Source organism: Vitis riparia, chromosome 12 (genome assembly GCF_004353265.1).
Source record: "Vitis riparia cultivar Riparia Gloire de Montpellier isolate 1030 chromosome 12, EGFV_Vit.rip_1.0, whole genome shotgun sequence".
Lineage (NCBI taxonomy): Eukaryota > Viridiplantae > Streptophyta > Magnoliopsida > Vitales > Vitaceae > Vitis > Vitis riparia.
Window position 1 is genome coordinate 11,541,809 of NC_048442.1, and position 17,349 is coordinate 11,559,157.

The window sequence follows — 17,349 nt, forward strand, 5'->3', positions numbered from 1 at the left end:
AACAATATATATGCAAAGTTTTTGAGTTCCATAACTTTTTAATATTAATTAAATCTATTTTTGAGTTTCAAATTATTTTTAAAAATTAATAAATTTTATTTATCAGTTTGATTTGAAGTTTATTTTCCTAATATTTATTTTAAAAAATATCAAAATATAAAAAAAAAATTCTGTGTAATTTAAAAGAATATAATATTTTAAGATTTATGATATTGGTATTAAATTATGGAGGGAGAAAGAGAATCACATCATGTTCAATTTTACTTGTTTTTTTTTATGATTTTTTAAAAATTTTTTCTATAATTTCCTTATTTAAAACTGGTAAAAATAACTTTTAATTGTGTTTTAAATATTATTTTTATTTTTAAAAATTGTTTTAAAATAACTATGTCCAAACAAAATTAGGAATTTTTAAAAATAGTTTTCTATTTTTGTCATACGCCATGAGGCTCTAAATTTCTAACGTCCGTAATGGCTTATGATTAATAATTTTTCGACAAAAATAATCAGTGAAGTTGATTCCTATATATCCGCACACTTTACTACTTTAGTGTGTGTTTGGGATGAGTGCAAATCAATCCCCAGTTTGGATTCGGATTTAACCTGAAACCCATCTCTGCTCTCTGCTCTCTCCTCGATGGGGTTTGCGTTCAAACCCTAACCCAAGCAATTTTTTTTTCCATTTTTTGAGATTTGGAAGTAGAAGGTGAGGTGTTTGTTTCATATTTCGAGTTGGGATTGTTAGATTTTGTTTGTTTCCCTTTTGAATCAAATGAAAATTTGATCGGTCAATTTATATTGAAAGTCAAGGCACTGTTGTGAAGAGCAGGGGACTTATTAGACACCATTGATTGATTCAGGCTGATGTTCATGAGTCATCTTCTTGAATCATGTCTGCATCAAATTCTCAGTCTTGGAGAACACTTTCATTGAGCCATCCTACTGTTTAATGCTTATGCTTGTAGCGCCTTCAGAATGAAACTTTATCTTAGTTGGGCATGACCAAAACCATCTCAACCAATTGTCCTCAATTGTTGTTAGCTTTCAGTTCATATGAATGTGTTTTTTTTCCCCAGTTTTGCCTTCTCTTCTGGTACATCTCATCCATCTTGGCATTCTTACTTTAAATAGGCTTATATTGTGGATATCATTTCTTGACTGTTGCGCAAATAATTTTCAGTTTGTTGGTTAGGATTCATCATCCATCACGTTTGAAACACCTTTCAATTCAATCTTTCCCATTTTAGCTGGGTTACCAACATCTTCAATCTATCCCACTTTGTAGATGATTAGACCGATATAAAGAAAGCAGACACTCATGGGTATCACCAAGTTATCAATCTATCCCATTTTAGGCATTTTTTTTTTCATTTTTGTAGAAAGAGGATAAGGCATGTTATTGAGTGATCACATAGATTTCATCTAGTAGCTAGTGTTTTTGAGCTGCCTACTTTGTTCATTCCATGTCAGGACTGATTTAAAAGCTTCCCGCAATATGTCTTAACAATTTATGCAAAGTTCTCTAGATCCTAAACTAGATCTCTCGTTTGCAGGAAATGTCATTCTTGAAGTATCTTTGTGGTGACTTGAAGGCCCACCTCTTAGTATTGTCGCTGTACAGCTCTAAATTATTTTCAGATCTGAAGTAAACCCCAGAAAGTTTCTTCATCCTAGTCCCTCAGTGAGATAGCTTGATACTCCATATCTCATTATAGTCCATCACAGAGTAAAATTGGTTTGCTTAATTGACAAAAATGACAGAAAACTTCAGCTACACAGCTTGCAGACAGTTATCTCAAATGTTCTTGGCAATACTTTTCTTTCACAGTTCTGAATATGTCATTGCAGTCACCATTCATGGAAGGTCGAATGTAACTCGCAAGTCTATTTTGATCAGTAAAGTTTATTTGCTGGAAATGGTTTGTTCACTGCTGGAGTACTTTGTTGAAATTGTTTTATTTCCTGGGTTGAAGGAAATTTGGTGGATAAGCAACTCAGGCCTTGCAATGGTTGTAATTGGGGAAATCATAAGGAAAACAGCAATTTTAACAGCTGGCGGGCCTTCACTCTTGTTATCAGGGTTCATTATGAAGAGGATCACAAATTGGTAACTCATGGAATCTATGGATATATGCGTCACCCGGGATATTCTGGTTTTCTCATATGGTATGTTGGCACTCAGATGATGCTCTGTAATCCCATCTGCACAATTGCATTTGCAATTATCGTCTGGCACTTCTTTTATGAACGAATACTATATGAGGAGTCTTTCCTGAGGCAGTTTTTTGGGTCGGAGTATGAGGAATATGTAAAAATATTTACATAATCACATAGATTAATCATACATGATTAAAGGATACTAACAATAGGAAATCACTATAAAGAATATACCTGTTTGAGCCATGATAAAAAAAAACGTGATTGATTGTTGTAATCAAGTCTTCTTCTCTATGATCTTGATAATAGCTATGGTGGCTCTATGGAAAAACTGAAAACCTTTTTTATCTAGATTAGAGAGGGGACTTAGCATAACTCAAATTGGATTCTCATTGAAAATAGAGTTTTTCAATCTTGGTTATGGAGGTATGAAAAACCGAATTTTGTTAATCAATTATGGAGATCTTTAAGTTGTTTTTTTTATGATTAAATGTCCTAGAATTGTTAGAAACAACCTAAAGTTTAAAAGCCCTCAAGATCCCGATCAAAAAAAAACTTTTTTTTTTTAATTGTTTGTAATCCGGGTTGCAACCGGTCATTTGACCCGTATTGCAGAATTTTGGACCCAAGTTGGAGGTGAAGATGACCTCCAGCACATGCCACACGTGCCACATGTGCCACACGTTCCCCACTCACGGGTCAAGTGTGTGAGGCGCGTATAACCTCATCCCGGTGTCCGTTTTGAGCCCCGTTTTTCTTGTGCACTCGTTTTTTTGTAATCTATTTTTCTAGATATATTATTTTATTTTTGGGGGTCAAAAATATTTATTAAATAATTATTACTTATTTATGTGATTTAATTAGCTTAAAATTATTTTTGGTATAATTTTCTGTTGAGAATTTACCAGAAATTATGTAATATATATGGAATAGGAGTGTAGTACTCACTCTCTCTAGATTGAAACTTTTCATGCATACTCTCCTACTTGGTCTAAATCACATAAACTAGTTAAATAATTAATTTAAAGTGTAATAAATAAATAAAAATTGTTGTTCAAATTCTTGCAACTATAATTGATCATATGCATATATATCGCTAATATGCACTATTGTTGTTGGGCAATTTTTTTTTAATTACCCAATTTGGAACGTTGCATGTGAATTGTTGAGGTTATTTTACCAAAGTGATTTAACCATCAAAATTTGCAAGTTTATGAGTTCCTATTTTGTTGATGGGGAAATTTTAGATTAATTTGTACAATCGCCTGCCCAAAGGGGGTTATTGTGCAAATTAAATTTAACAACATGAGGATATTGAATGAGATAAATAATTTGATAAATTTATTGTCCAAAGGAAATAAATTTAGTGAATTATTTATTGATCTTCATGCTTAGAGAATAGTTGTTTATTGTGGACTCTGCCTAAAGGGGAGTTTATGATAGTACAATTGATTCTTGTATTGTATTGCTTATGATTATTTAGTTTTTTTTTTTTTTTTTTACCTATTGCCCATAATTGATCTAGTTGCAAAATTTTGTCAATCAGTTTCCTTTGCTGGAACAACAATAATGCTACAATTGAAATTCTAAGTGGGTCAAACTATAAGAGATGAGATCAGACATAGAGTTTGTTTTAGGAATGATGGACTTGGACATGGCTCTACGTGAAGATGAACCTCCTAAGCTTACTAATGAAAGCACTGAAGCTATGAGAGCTCATTATGCGAAATGGAAAGATCGAACCGTTTGAGTCTTATTTCAATCAAGAGGTCCATTGCTGAGCATCTCCTTGGAGGAATACCTGAGAGCAATAATGCTAAGGAATTTCTCATTGCTGTGGCAAATAGATACCAAACATCTGACAATGCTGAAGCTAGGCATTTTATGGATGAATTGATGAATATGAGGTATGATGATATGAAAGGGGTTCGTGAGTATATCCTAAAAATGGTGCATCTTCAAACTAGATTGAAAGCACTAGACATTCCCATTCCCGATAAGTTTATTGTTCATCAAGCTCTCAATACTCTGCCATCTTCTTTTAGCCAAATCAAGACTGCATACAACACCCTGAATCAGTCTTGTGGTGTGAATGACTGAATCACTAAGTGTGTGGCTGAGGAAGAAAAGCTGAAAAGAGAAAGAATGAATCTGTCATCTCGTTGCTCTTGGAAAACCGAATAATAAAAAAAGAGTTGAAAAGACTAGAAAGTCCAACTTCCATAGTCATAAGAAAATAAGAATTTCAAGAAGAGTGGGAGTGAAAAGAAAAAGAATGGAAATGCCAAGAACACAGACCTTAAGTGCTATCACTGCAACAAAAAGGGTCACAAGAGGGTTGATTGCTTTAAGTTTAAGAATTGGCTAGAGAAGAAAAAGAAGGAACAGGGTATGTTATCTGTCTATGTCTGTTTTGAATCTAATTTAGTTAATGTTCCTTTAGATTCATGGTGGCTTGACAGTGGTGCTACTGTTCATGTTGCAACTTCTTTACAGGGATAAGAAATCTGAGGAAGCCAAGTGAAAAAGAGTCAAAGCTTAAAGTTGGCAGTGACATCGGATGATGTTGAGCATATTGGGGTGCTGTTTTAGAATTAGATTCTGGTTTTCAGCTTGTTTTGGACAATGTTTTTGTGTACCTTCGTTTAGAAGGAATTTAATTTCCCTTTTAGTGCTTGATAAAGCTGGATATAGTTTCACTTTTGAAAATAAAAGAGTTGATGTGATTTATGACTCTAAAGTGATTGGAAATTGTGTTTTATCTGACGGGCTTTATAGATTGTCGTTGTTATCTACTTGTTCTTACAATGTTGAAAACAATGTTGCTAAAGACCTTTGACTAAGGAAAGATCTTCATTGTTATGGCATAAGCGTTTGGGGCACATTTCTAAAGAACGAGTAGAACACTTAATTAGTTCTAGGATTCTTCCCCGCCTTGATTCTGATGACTTAGAAATTTGTGTTGATTGTGTGAAAGGAAAATTGACAAAGAATAAGAAAAAGGGTGCAACTCATAGTCAAAATTTGTTGGAGATTGTTCATACAGACATTAGTGGACCTTATTCCACTACCTTGTGTGGCAACAAGTACTTCATTACATTCATTGATGATTTTTCCCGCTATGGCTATGTATTTTTTATAAAAGAAAAGGCAGATGCTCTTGAAATGTTCAAAGTCTTTCGAACTGAAGTTGAGAAACAATTGGGGAAAGTCATCAAAATTGTGAGATCTGATCGAGGTGGTGAGTATTATGGGAAGCATGGTGATGCTGGACAACAAAAGGGACCTTTTGCAAGGTACTTACAAGATAATGGTATTGTTGCTCAGTATACTATGTCTGGTAGTCCTGAACAGAATGGTGTAGCAGAAAGGCGCAACCGCACTCTTATGGAAATGAAAAAGAGCATGATGGGTAGATCAAATTTGCCAGAATACTTATGGGGTGAAGCCATTAAAACAACAACCTACATTCTGAACTGTGTTCCTAGTAAGTCTGTGCCTAAAACACCGTTTGAACTATGGACAGATAGAAAACCCAGTTTGAATCATTTTAAAGTATGAGGATGTCCAGCTGAGGTGAAGATCTATGATCCTTCTTTAAAGAAGACGGATTCAAGAACTACTAGGTGCTACTTTATTAGGTATCCTAGTCACTCAAAAGGATACAAGTTTTATTGTTCCACTCGTGGCACTAGAATTGTTGAGTCTCAAGTGGCAAAGTTTTTAGAGTTGGATGTTGCTGATAGTATACCCTCTCAATCCAATGAAAGAGTGGAACCCATGGATGTTATTTCTTTACGTTTGCCAGTCTCAGACGTTAACCTTGATGTTGGAGCTTTTGATTCTGGGATTCAACAAGGAGTTGATGCTATCAATTTCCCTACTGTCGAAATAAGCCCTATTGTGGATGAGATTCCTCCTGTGGAAATGAGGAGATCACAAAGAACTAGGAGACCTACCTTATCTAACGATTATTATGTTTACCTTGGAGAGGGAGAGTATGACATTGGAGAAGAAGTGGACCCTACTACTTATTGTGAAGCTCTCAGTAGTGATAAGGCAAATGAATGGTTGATTGCCATGAGAGATGAGATGCAGTCTATGTCAAACAATGATGTTTGGGAACTTGTTGATCTTCCCAAAGGATATAAACCCATTGGATGCAAATGGGTATTCAAGACCAAAAGAGACAACAAAGGAAATGTTGAAAGATACAAGGCTCAATTGGTTGCTAAAGGGTATACACAGCGAGAGGGCATTGATTTCACTGAGACTTTCTCACCAGTCTCTACCAAAGATTCCTTTAGGCTAGTTATGGCGTTGGTAGCTCATTTTGACTTAGAGCTTCATCAGATGGATGTCAAGACAACTTTTCTCAATGGTGATTTGAGTGAGGAGGTCTACATGTCACAACCTGAAGGATTTAAGGAAAATGGAAAAGAGAACATGGTATGCAGATTAAAAAGGTCAATTTATGGTCTCAAGCAAGCTTCTCGCCAGTGGTACTTGAAATTTGACAAAATTGTGACGTCTTTTGGTTTTATAGAGAACAAGTTTGATCAGTGCGTTTACATGAAGGTTAATGGGTGCAAATACATTTTCATGGTTCTTTATATCGATGACATTCTACTTGCTAGTAGTGATGTGAATCTCTTGAATGATACCAAGCGTATTTTGTCTGCTAATTTTAACATGAAGGATCTTGGAGAAGCATCTTTTGTGTTGGGTATTGAGATTTATCGTGATAGATCTCGAAACCTCCTTGGGCTATCTCAGAGAGCCTATATAAATCATGTGCTTAAAAGATTCAATATGCAGACGTGCAAAGCTGGTGATGTACCTGTTGTGAAGGGAGATAAACTCAGTAATGAACAGTGTCCAAAGAATGATTTGGAAAAGGATGCCATGAAGACTATTCCTTATGCTAGTGCCATCGGTAGCCTGATGTATGCACAAGTACATACAAGCTCTGATACCACATGTAAAAATATTTACATAATCACATAGATTAATCATACATGATTAAAGGATACTAACAATAGGAAATCACTATAAAGAATATACCTGTTTAAGCCATGATAAAAAAAAAACGTGATTGATTGTTGTAACCAAGTCTTTCTCTCTATGATCTTGATAATAGCTATGGTGGCTCTATGGGAAAACAGAAAACCCTTTTTATCTAGATTAGAGAGGGGACTTAGCATAACTCAAATTGGATTCTCATTGGGCCCTCCCATAATGGGCTTCAATGAGACCCATAGCCTACACTTGCCACTCAACTGAGCTTCTACTCAAAAGATGCAAAGCCCAATCCAAAATGTGATCACTAGTTAATTGGGCTCATTATAGAATAAACTATCCATTAACCCGTTTTTGCAAATACAAATTATTCAATTAATGTTAGCCCATATAAAAATTTTCCAACAGAATATGCACAACTGGTGCCTTCTGGATTGTCGTTTGTGAAGTGAAGGTATGTGAAACTTGAAACAGAGTAAACAAAAAAAAATGTTACATTTTCTGGAAAGGAAGTTGAAATATGTTTGAAGCTGAATGGTTTAATGGCTAGCAGGAATGACTAGTTATTTATCTATTTTTGTAGTGGCAGACCCCAAAAGAAAAGATGGGGCTTTGAACATTCTCCTGTCATGGATTGATGAAGCAGCACTAAAATTAGTTTCATGGTGTGATGGTGCAGAGAGAAGGGTGCATGAGGAGTGTTGCAGTGAACATCTATCAGATTGATCCAAGAAGACGATACTTAGATAATGATGTGGTCTTCCTGACTTACAAATTTTGTTCTTTGCTGAACTGACATGCCCTAAGTGGTGTTTTGTTTTTTTGACTTAATTCTCTTAAAATTAAGTAGTCCTTAATAGTGTTAAGTATTAAGTTTGTTTTTTTAGTATCTTATTTCTATTAAGTATTAAGAAGTAAAGAAAAACCAATACGTTATTGTGGACATGCATTTTTCACGTATGTCCCCACTCAATGGCGAGACTCATTTTTATATGGTGAAAAATTAGTTTTGGAAAAGTCGGAGTCGTCGTTTATTTTATTTTAAAAGGGAAAATAAAACAAGAAAGAAAATCCTAAAGAAGTGACTCCATAGTTTTTGGAAAAACGTGTCTTTGAAAAACCTAAGTCTAGGTCCGGGGATCAAGTTACCTATTAGGAAAGTACCGTCTAAAAGGTAGCACCCCTCTAAGCTCTACAAAGGTCTCTACTGACTAAGTTAAGGGAAATGAGGTAATTAATTGGTCGATTATAAATACCTAGGTAGGTTAAGTGATTTCAAAAAATAGTATGTCAAACAAGAAAACCAATCATAAATCATAAAGAAGATTTAGAGTGTGTACCTTAATTGCTTCTTAAGCGTTAACAAGACATCAATGGTTAGTTTGAAAAATAAAACACACATGTATTTTACCCTAGTCTCTTAATCAAACATGGCAAGCTAAAAAAACAACAAAAAAAGATATATTGAATAGGTTGACAATCGCATACGAAGCAATACATAACGATCATGTATACAACAATACATAATTTATGGAATTAAAATACAAAGGTAAGAAGCGTACCTGAATAGCATAGGTAACTTGTAACATGCTTCCACAAGACATAAGGGGTTAAATAATAAATAATAAAATAAAGAAATCCCGACATGCTTGTTATCTAATTAGCATAGAAAAAATGATAAAAGTATACGAAATCATCAATTATCACATACGTCTTGTATATAATTCCTAAAAAATAGATAAATATGATTACAACAAGTAGCAAAGGTGACAACAAATATGAGTTTTGAAGAGATTCTTTTATGTAGGGGTACCACCAATTCCCTAATTGATATACACGAATCTAGCCTAAAATTATCCCATTTGTTTAAAACCACAAGCTAGGCTTCATGTCTTACTCAAAACATAGTTTTTATTGAAAATTGAGAAAGATGCAAACCGGTCAAAACATGGTTGCATGTTATTTAAGAAAATGAAATTTTGATTCTAAGGACTCTAAATGAACTTTTGAAATGCATTTTAATGAGGAACATTTTGAGAAAAGGTTTCTTCTTAAAAAGAAAGAAATCATTTGCAAAAGACAATACTCAAGGATCAAACATAGGCAATCTAAAGGAAAATAAAATGACAAAATAAAATTTTAGACAACCAAACTGACTAAAGTGGTGAGAGTAGGGCCAACCTTCATGGGTTTCCAGTGGCCTTCAAAAAAAGACTTTGACCAACAATCACTAAGGCAACAAACTAACAAAAATATTAACCAAGACTAACATCTAGAATTCAAGAAGTGCATGAATTAAGATAAAAACCAATCAAGGATTAAAATTTCAAACACATCTAAACTAAAATAAATAAGTAAACAAGTAAATTAAAACTAAACTAAATTGGAATTAAAAACAAGATCTTTACCTAAGAGGTTTAATTAAACGATTGAATTAAAATCACAAACACATCCAAACTATAAAATAAATTATAATTAAACTAAATCGAAATTAAAAATATTAACTTTATCTAACATGATTAATTAAACTAATAAATTAAAATCAACAACTATTCCAAACTAAAGAATAAATTATAACTAAACTAAATCCAAATTAAAAACATGAAATTTATCTAGCATGATTAATTAAACTAAAAAAATTCGGACTTTTTCAAACTAAAACAAAGAATCAAAAACTAAACTAAAGAATTTTAACTTACCTTTTTTAAGATTCTTTTGTGTGATGCGACTATAAGGCTTCTCAATGGATGGTGCAGATGGGGCGTCTGCAAGGCTTAAGGATGAATGGCAGCTATGTGCTTCTATATTGGCGACCGAATGGAGTCTCCTGCTGCCCTCCAAAATCTGTGTGTTCCAAAATCTCCACTAGCGGTCATGATATTCCAATATTTTAAATGGTGCGTGTGCTTTTTCTTTTCATGGATGCGTGGAGTTTTAGGATCAAATGGTGCAACCATTCCTTTTTGAGAAAAAAAAAAATTGTGCATGGTGTCCTCCATGCCCATGGCCTGTGCGTGTGCTCTCCATGTATTTATCACCATGTTGGCTACGTGTTCTTTTAATTCCTAAAATCGTGCGGCTGCATGGTGATTGTTTTCAGAAAGTGGCAGCCATGGTTTTTTATGCCTATTGTGCATGAAGATTTAAAAAAACCCATCGATGCGTCTCCCCCACAAGCAGGCTGTGTGCCTTTTATGCTCTCCAAGTTGCCAGCCATTCCATACATGATGGAGAAAAAGAAATCCCATGGTGCCTGTCATTCTTGAAAATGGGTGGTGGAGATTAAATGGTGCTTATTGCTTTTAGAATGTGTGGCTACTATGTTTGCAGAATCTAGCTGCAACCCATGGAGATTATAGACTGGCAACATTATCCTTCCATGTGGGTACGTGGTGCTCTTCTATATATGACTGAAAATTGTTGCATGGGTTATCCCAGCCCAATATGTAGGTGCGTGGAGATTCACAGGCAGCTTGTCTAGTGCACGAAGTGAAGCCAAGAGAAATTCCTGAACAGATTTATCGTTTTCCTTGGGGATACTACCATCACCAATCTTCCCTTTGCTGAGCTCTCATCCCACTGCATTAGGAACATGCAACTCATCCCTCCATTCTGGAAAGTCGAAATCTGTGCTTCGCCAACAAGGGATAACCCCAGATCCGTGAATCCACGGTTCTCTCGATAACATAAAAACTGAACCTTTTTTATATTCCATCTTGAATAAATAACTACAAGGAAATTGCGAAGAGGCCAACAGGGATTTTTTGGAAGATGTCTGCATAGCTTTTCTACCTATCTTGGGCTATCTTAAGATTTTCCTTGATGAGTTGTATCTTTTCTGTAGTCCCTTGGACAATCTCAGGTCCCAACAAATGACTCTCACCCAACTCTATCCAACACAAGGGTGATCTACAAGGTCTCCCATAGTGTGCTTCATGAGGTGCCATGCCAATACTAGATTGGTAACTGTTATTATAAGCAAACTTTGCCAAAGGTAAGTAATTTGCCCAATTTCCTCCAAAGTCCAAAACACAAGCCTTTAACATGTCTTCTAAGATCTGAATCACTCTTTTTGATTGACCATCTGTCTGAGGGTGAAAAGCAGTGCTAAAGTTCAATGGATGCCCAAAACCCTTTGTAAACTCTGTCAAAACTAAGAAGCAAACTTAGGGTCCCTATCAAACACTATAGACAAAGGTATCCCATGCAATCTTACAATCTCTTGTATATACAACTTAGCCAAAGAGTTCATGGAATCAGTAGTCTTCATGGTTAGAAAATGAGCTGACTTAGTAAGATGGCCCACAATCACCCAAACTCCATTTTTTTTTTGTTTTTAGTTCTTGGCAACCTTATCACAAAGTCCATAGTGATATGATCCCACATCCACTCAGGTATAGGTAAAGGTTGCAACAGCCCTGCAGGCCTCTAGTGTTCAACCTTCACTTGCTGACAAATCTGACAGTTGGCTACAAACTAAGCAATATCTCTTTTCATCCCACTCCACAGAACTGTCTCTTTAAGTCTTGATACATCTTGGTATTCCCAGGGTGGATGGTATACTTTGCCTTATGAACATCTGCTAGAAATTCATTCCTCAACTCCACATCTCTTGGCACACACAATCTTCCTTTAAAACTCACACTCCTATCTTCATGCATAGACCAATTTTCATCTACTTCACTTGCTACCAACTGGGCTTTAATCTTTTCTAAAAACTCATCACGAACTTGGGCCTCCAGTATTCTTTGGATATACATTGGTCTAGCCGATATACTGTACAAGCATGGACCTTGCCCTTTCCAACCAAGACATAGCTCAAAATCCTCAATAACTGCATGCACCTCAAACTCTCTCAACCCCAAGCTAGACAATTAGCCAAAGCTCTTCCTACTCAAGGCATCTGCTACAACATTCGCCTTTCCAGGATGGTAATGAAGAGCAAAATCATAATCTTCCAATGTCTCCATCCATCTCCTCTACCTAGAGTTCAAATCCTTTTGAGTGAAAATGTATTTCAAACTCTTGTGATCAGAGTACACCTCAAACTTCTCTCCATACAAATAGTGTCTCCAAGTCTTAAAGGCAAACACCACTACTACAAGCTTCAAATCATGTGCTGTATAATTCCGCTCATGTTGCTTTAATTGTCTTAAGGCATAAGCTACCACCTTGCCTTGCTGCATTAGCACACACCCTAGCCCCACTGTAGAAGCATCACAATAACCGTAAACAACTCTCCACTAATAGGAGTAGTCAACACTCGGGCAGTGGTCAATTTCTGCTTCAACTCCTGAAAAGCATTCTCACACTCCTCCTTCCATTCAAACTTCACTCATTTTCTAGTCAACCAAATCATTGGTGTTGTAATCCTAGAGAAGTCTTCCACAAACCTCCTATAATATCCAGCCAACCCCAAGAAACTTCTAACCTCAAATACATTAGTAGGCCTTTGCCATTCCTGCACAGCTTCCACCTTGGAATGGTCCATTACTATTCCTACCTCAGAAACCACATGGCCTAAGAAATTCACTTTAGTAACTCACTTTTGTCCAACTTCCCATACAACTGATGTCTTCTTAAAGTTCTAAGGGTGGTCACCAAATGCTGCTTATGCTCCTCCAAACTCCTTAAGTAAATCAAGATGTCATCCACAAAGACAATCACAAAATGATCCAAGTAAGCACAAAATATTATGTTTATTAAATCCATGAAAGCAGCGGGGGCATTAATTAACCCAAAAGGCATGACTAAGAATTCATAATGCCCATATCTCGTTCTAAAAACAGTTTTAGGAACATCTTCTTCCCTAACCCTCAATTGATTATACCCAGTTCTCAAGTCAATCTTACTAAAATACTTCGCACCCTTCAACTGATCAAACAAGTCATCTATCCTTGGAAGAGGATACTTATTCTTCACAGTAATTCTATTCAACTTCCTATAGTCAATACACAATCTCAAGGTATCATCCTTCTTCTTCACAAACAACACTGGGGCTCTCCATGGCGATGTACTCAGACGAATAAAACCCTTAGCAATTCCTCCAACTGAGTTTTTCAACTCCTTCAACTCAAGAAGAGCCATCCTATAAGGGGATACTGAAATAGGATCTGTTCCTGGGTAGACTTCAATAGAGAAATCAAACTCTCTATGTGGTGGTAAACCTAGTAACTCATCTAGGAATACATCTTGGAACTTTCTCACTACTGGAATTTCTGTAATGTCCTTTTGGGCTTTCTCCTTACTACGAAGGCAAGCTAAGAAATTTATTGATCCATTCCTCAACACATACTAATAGCACAGATCAGACTACGAAAAAAACAAACTAACACACTTCTCACCAACAAATCAAACCTCAAATCCATCTGGCAGACAAAATATTATCCTACGACGATGACAATCAATAAACACTCTATACACCGTCAACCAATCCATTCCCAAGATAACATCATACCCAGTCATGTCCAAAACCCTCAAATCCACCTTAAGTGTTATATCCGCCAAGGTAATAACGTACCCCTTGCATATTCTATAAACTCTAGAATTCGTACCCATAGGGGACTCGATAAGTAACAAATTTTCTACTCTTTCCGTTTTTAACCCCAATGCATTAACACAAGATGTAGAAATGAAAGAATGAGTTGCACCAATATTAAACAAAACACGCACCCAAGTACTATATACCAAAATCATACCTTCCACCTAAAGGACGTCTTCTTCTGGCTCTGTTGGAGTCAAGACAAAAACTCTTCTTGCTGCTTACTTCCTCCTATCTCTAGCATTCGACCCCTGAGAAGAATGGGTCTGACTACTCATGGTAGCTGTCCTGGCTCCCTACGCTACTGGGGGTAAATGTGACATCTAATAGTAAGGCAACTGAAACTGAGAGGACTGGAAAAGCACTATCGGCTACTGGTGGGAACCTCCTTGAGACTAAGGTTGAGTCTGTTGTGTGCCCCGCAATGGGCAAGCCCTCCATAAGTGGTCTACAACTCTACAACCATAACATACTCTAGTAGTAGCCACCCTCTGAGCACTCTACTCACCTCCTACATAGAACGAAGAATGCCCCTCAAACTATTGACTCCTCTGCCTCTGCTGCAAGCCCTGGGATCTCCTTTGGGAACTTTCCCCCATTCTTTGTTTCATTTTTCTATCTCCCTTTTGCTCCTGAATTTGGTTGGTTTCCTCAATGTCCTGCTCCACTAACAAAGCCCTCTTGACCAACTCAGAATAGTCCCTTATTGTCAGTGGGACTAATCTATTCTGAATAGCAGGCCTCAACCCCTGCTGGAACCTCCTAGCATTTTTTTCCTTCCTCACTAATCATCCCCAAGGTGAATCTGGACAACTCCCAAAAGCATGACTCATACTTTGGCACCGACATGGTTCCTTGGATGAGGTGCTCAAACTCCATCCTCTTAGCATGCTTAGTTGCCTCTCCAAAATACTTGCCTAGGAGATTCTCTCAAATTCCTCCCAGGTCATAACCTTAGTATCATACACTCTTTTCATTGATTCACACCAGAAATCAGCTTTGTCAACAAGCATGTATGCCATGAAACTTACCCTCATTTTCTCAGGTATGTACAACCCCACCAGAGTTCTTTTCGTCCTCCTCAACCAATGCTCAGCTGCTTTCGCATTGGGCTCTCCATTAAAAGATGGAGGTTGCATCACCATGAATCTCTTCATCGCCTCCATCTGGCTCATTACTGGCCTCTTAGAGCGGCTCCTCCTATGCGAGTGATCTGAATCCTTTTGGCCCTGGGTACCTCTAGACCTCCTGAAACCCTAGCCTCTCATCACCTGGGTAGTCTCTTTCAACTCCCTTCTTACTTCTCGGAGTTCTTATCTCACTGAATCCAACTCCTCATCTCTCTCAGATCTTCCTCTTTTAGTCATTCTAGCCATTTCAAATTGAACAAACCCTAATTTAACCACACTTCCAAGGTGAGCAAAACAAATTCAAATGTAACCATTTAGCAACTTCAACAACTATCAAAACTTTCACTTTCAAACAATCTCAAACAAGGTTTTTCAAACATCAAGAATCAACAATTAAATAATTCAATTAATAATCAGCTCGTTAGCTAACACATACAAAAAATCATAACATAACAAAACATAACAATACACACAAACACTCACAAACACCGACCCCAAGGTATTATTGCAACCTTGGCTATGATACCACGCTGTCACAACCCAAATTTCGGGCGACCCAAAATTTGGCCCATGACCCCAAGTCAAAGGTTTGACTCTAAGGGTTCCTCCTATTCCACGCTGGCAGTCAACCAAAACACTCTGATTTTTTTTTTCTACACATACATCACACTAGAGTTCTCACCAACTAATAATATCCCAAACACTACTCAAAAGCAACAAGATATATTAATTATCATTATAGTCTAAAAATAAAAGTTCATAATTAAACAACTTAATCAAATTAGGGTCTCATTACGAATCCATAGTTCACAGTTTACTAAAAAAAATCCCAATACTACAAACACAATAAATACAATACGCTCTACTAGGCCACTCCAAGAGCATCCTGAAGTCCTCCCTACCCCACATGTGGATCCTCAAGAGTGATATCTGCATCTAAAAAGATGTAAAAAGGAAAGGGTGAGCATTCCACATTGCTCAGTAGGGTGCCTAATACCCAAGGGATAATAGGGATTACTAAGTTTCAAATAACACAAAAGAAGCATTTCAACAACATTGATCAAGCCACATACATTAATGTCTATAATTATACACAATTCCACAATATTCAACAATTAAATGAAATGCATATGAACGTGTGACACACAGTCATACAATGCATTGTCATTTTCGGGTTTTCACCGAATGATACGCGTCCGCACCCAAATACACTTCTCATTCGAAGTCTTCCCGAGGTAAACTTTTGGGTCTTTCACCCTAGGGATCTCTCTCCCTTCTTAATTCGCCTCATACAGGCTTTTACTTTTCATCATTATTTCATTTTTTTTCTTTCTTTGTTTCTATTTCATACACTTTTTACACTTTTTATCATTTTTTCATACAACCATGATGCTAATGAATGCCATGAGGTTAATTACTCTCATTCATATATCACCAATATCATTGGAATTACAATCATGCCATAAATCCCAAAATCTCCCAACAATTCCAACAAATTCTCAAAAATTCACATATCAATAAATTTGAAATTATACCACAATTTCAGAATTTTTCAACAATTCTAATAATTTCCAATATTCGAAAATAATAAATTTTCCACAATAAAATTTTTTGAAAATATTCCAACAAATTCTCAAAAATTCACATATAAATAAATTTGAAATTATACCACAATTTCGGAATTTTTCAACAATTCTAATAATTTCTAATATTTGAAAATAATAAATTTTCCACAATAAAATTTTGAAAATTGTCCAACAAATTCTCAAAAATTCACATATTAATAAATTTGGAATTTTACCACAATTTCGGAAAATTTCAACAATTTCAATAATTTTCAACAACCTAAAACAATTATTTATCAATAAAAAAGAAATCCCCGAAATTAAAAAAATTCCAAATCATCCAAAAAAATTCCTATAGCACTAATATTACCTACTTAACTCACAATGACAAGATTTACAATTTTTTTCTAAGGAAAAATGTATTTAATTAAAGTTTTAGGGTTAGGTTCTCCTACCACTGATCTAAGAATCCGACCGTTAAAATCACAATCGGCCACTGTAGAATCGTTCTTCTCGTCAAGTAGAACACCTCCTCAAAATTTCAGGAGAAACATACATCGTTCGGCCGTCCAAATGGTCGGCCAAAGTTCCGGTGGGATGACTTCTCCCATAGTCGCCAAGGCTCTCTCCCCCTTCTGTCACTTTTTAACTCCTTTCCTTTTTTTTTTTTTTTTTTTTTTTCTTTAATTTAGCCACTAGCCACCACAACCCCCTTTCTTGGCCTTTAACCCATCCACAGTTACGACCCAACTCCCAAAAGCCCATTTGAATTAATTTTCTTTTTCTTTTATTTCCATTTGCTTTGTTTCATTTCTCATTCATTTCATTTTTCATTTTTTTTTTACAACACACAAATTAATTTATTAAGCACCAACCCAAAATTTAATTTTTCTCAATTTTATTAATAAGCAATTTAATTTAATTTTTACTTAATTAA

General features: G+C 35.9%; 1 protein-coding gene and 1 pseudogene across 1 annotated transcript in view; both read left to right on the plus strand.

The window, feature by feature from the left end:
• Positions 1-664: 664 nt before the first annotated feature.
• Positions 665-7,997, plus strand: LOC117926663 (annotated as a pseudogene).
• The window catches only part of LOC117926662 (protein-S-isoprenylcysteine O-methyltransferase B-like), a 54,154-nt gene continuing 37,477 nt past the window's right edge, over positions 673-17,349 (plus strand). The window contains exon 1 of the mRNA XM_034845855.1: positions 673-706. The gene's annotated coding sequence lies outside the window, so the exon portion shown is untranslated. The remainder of the gene's footprint in view (positions 707-17,349) is intronic.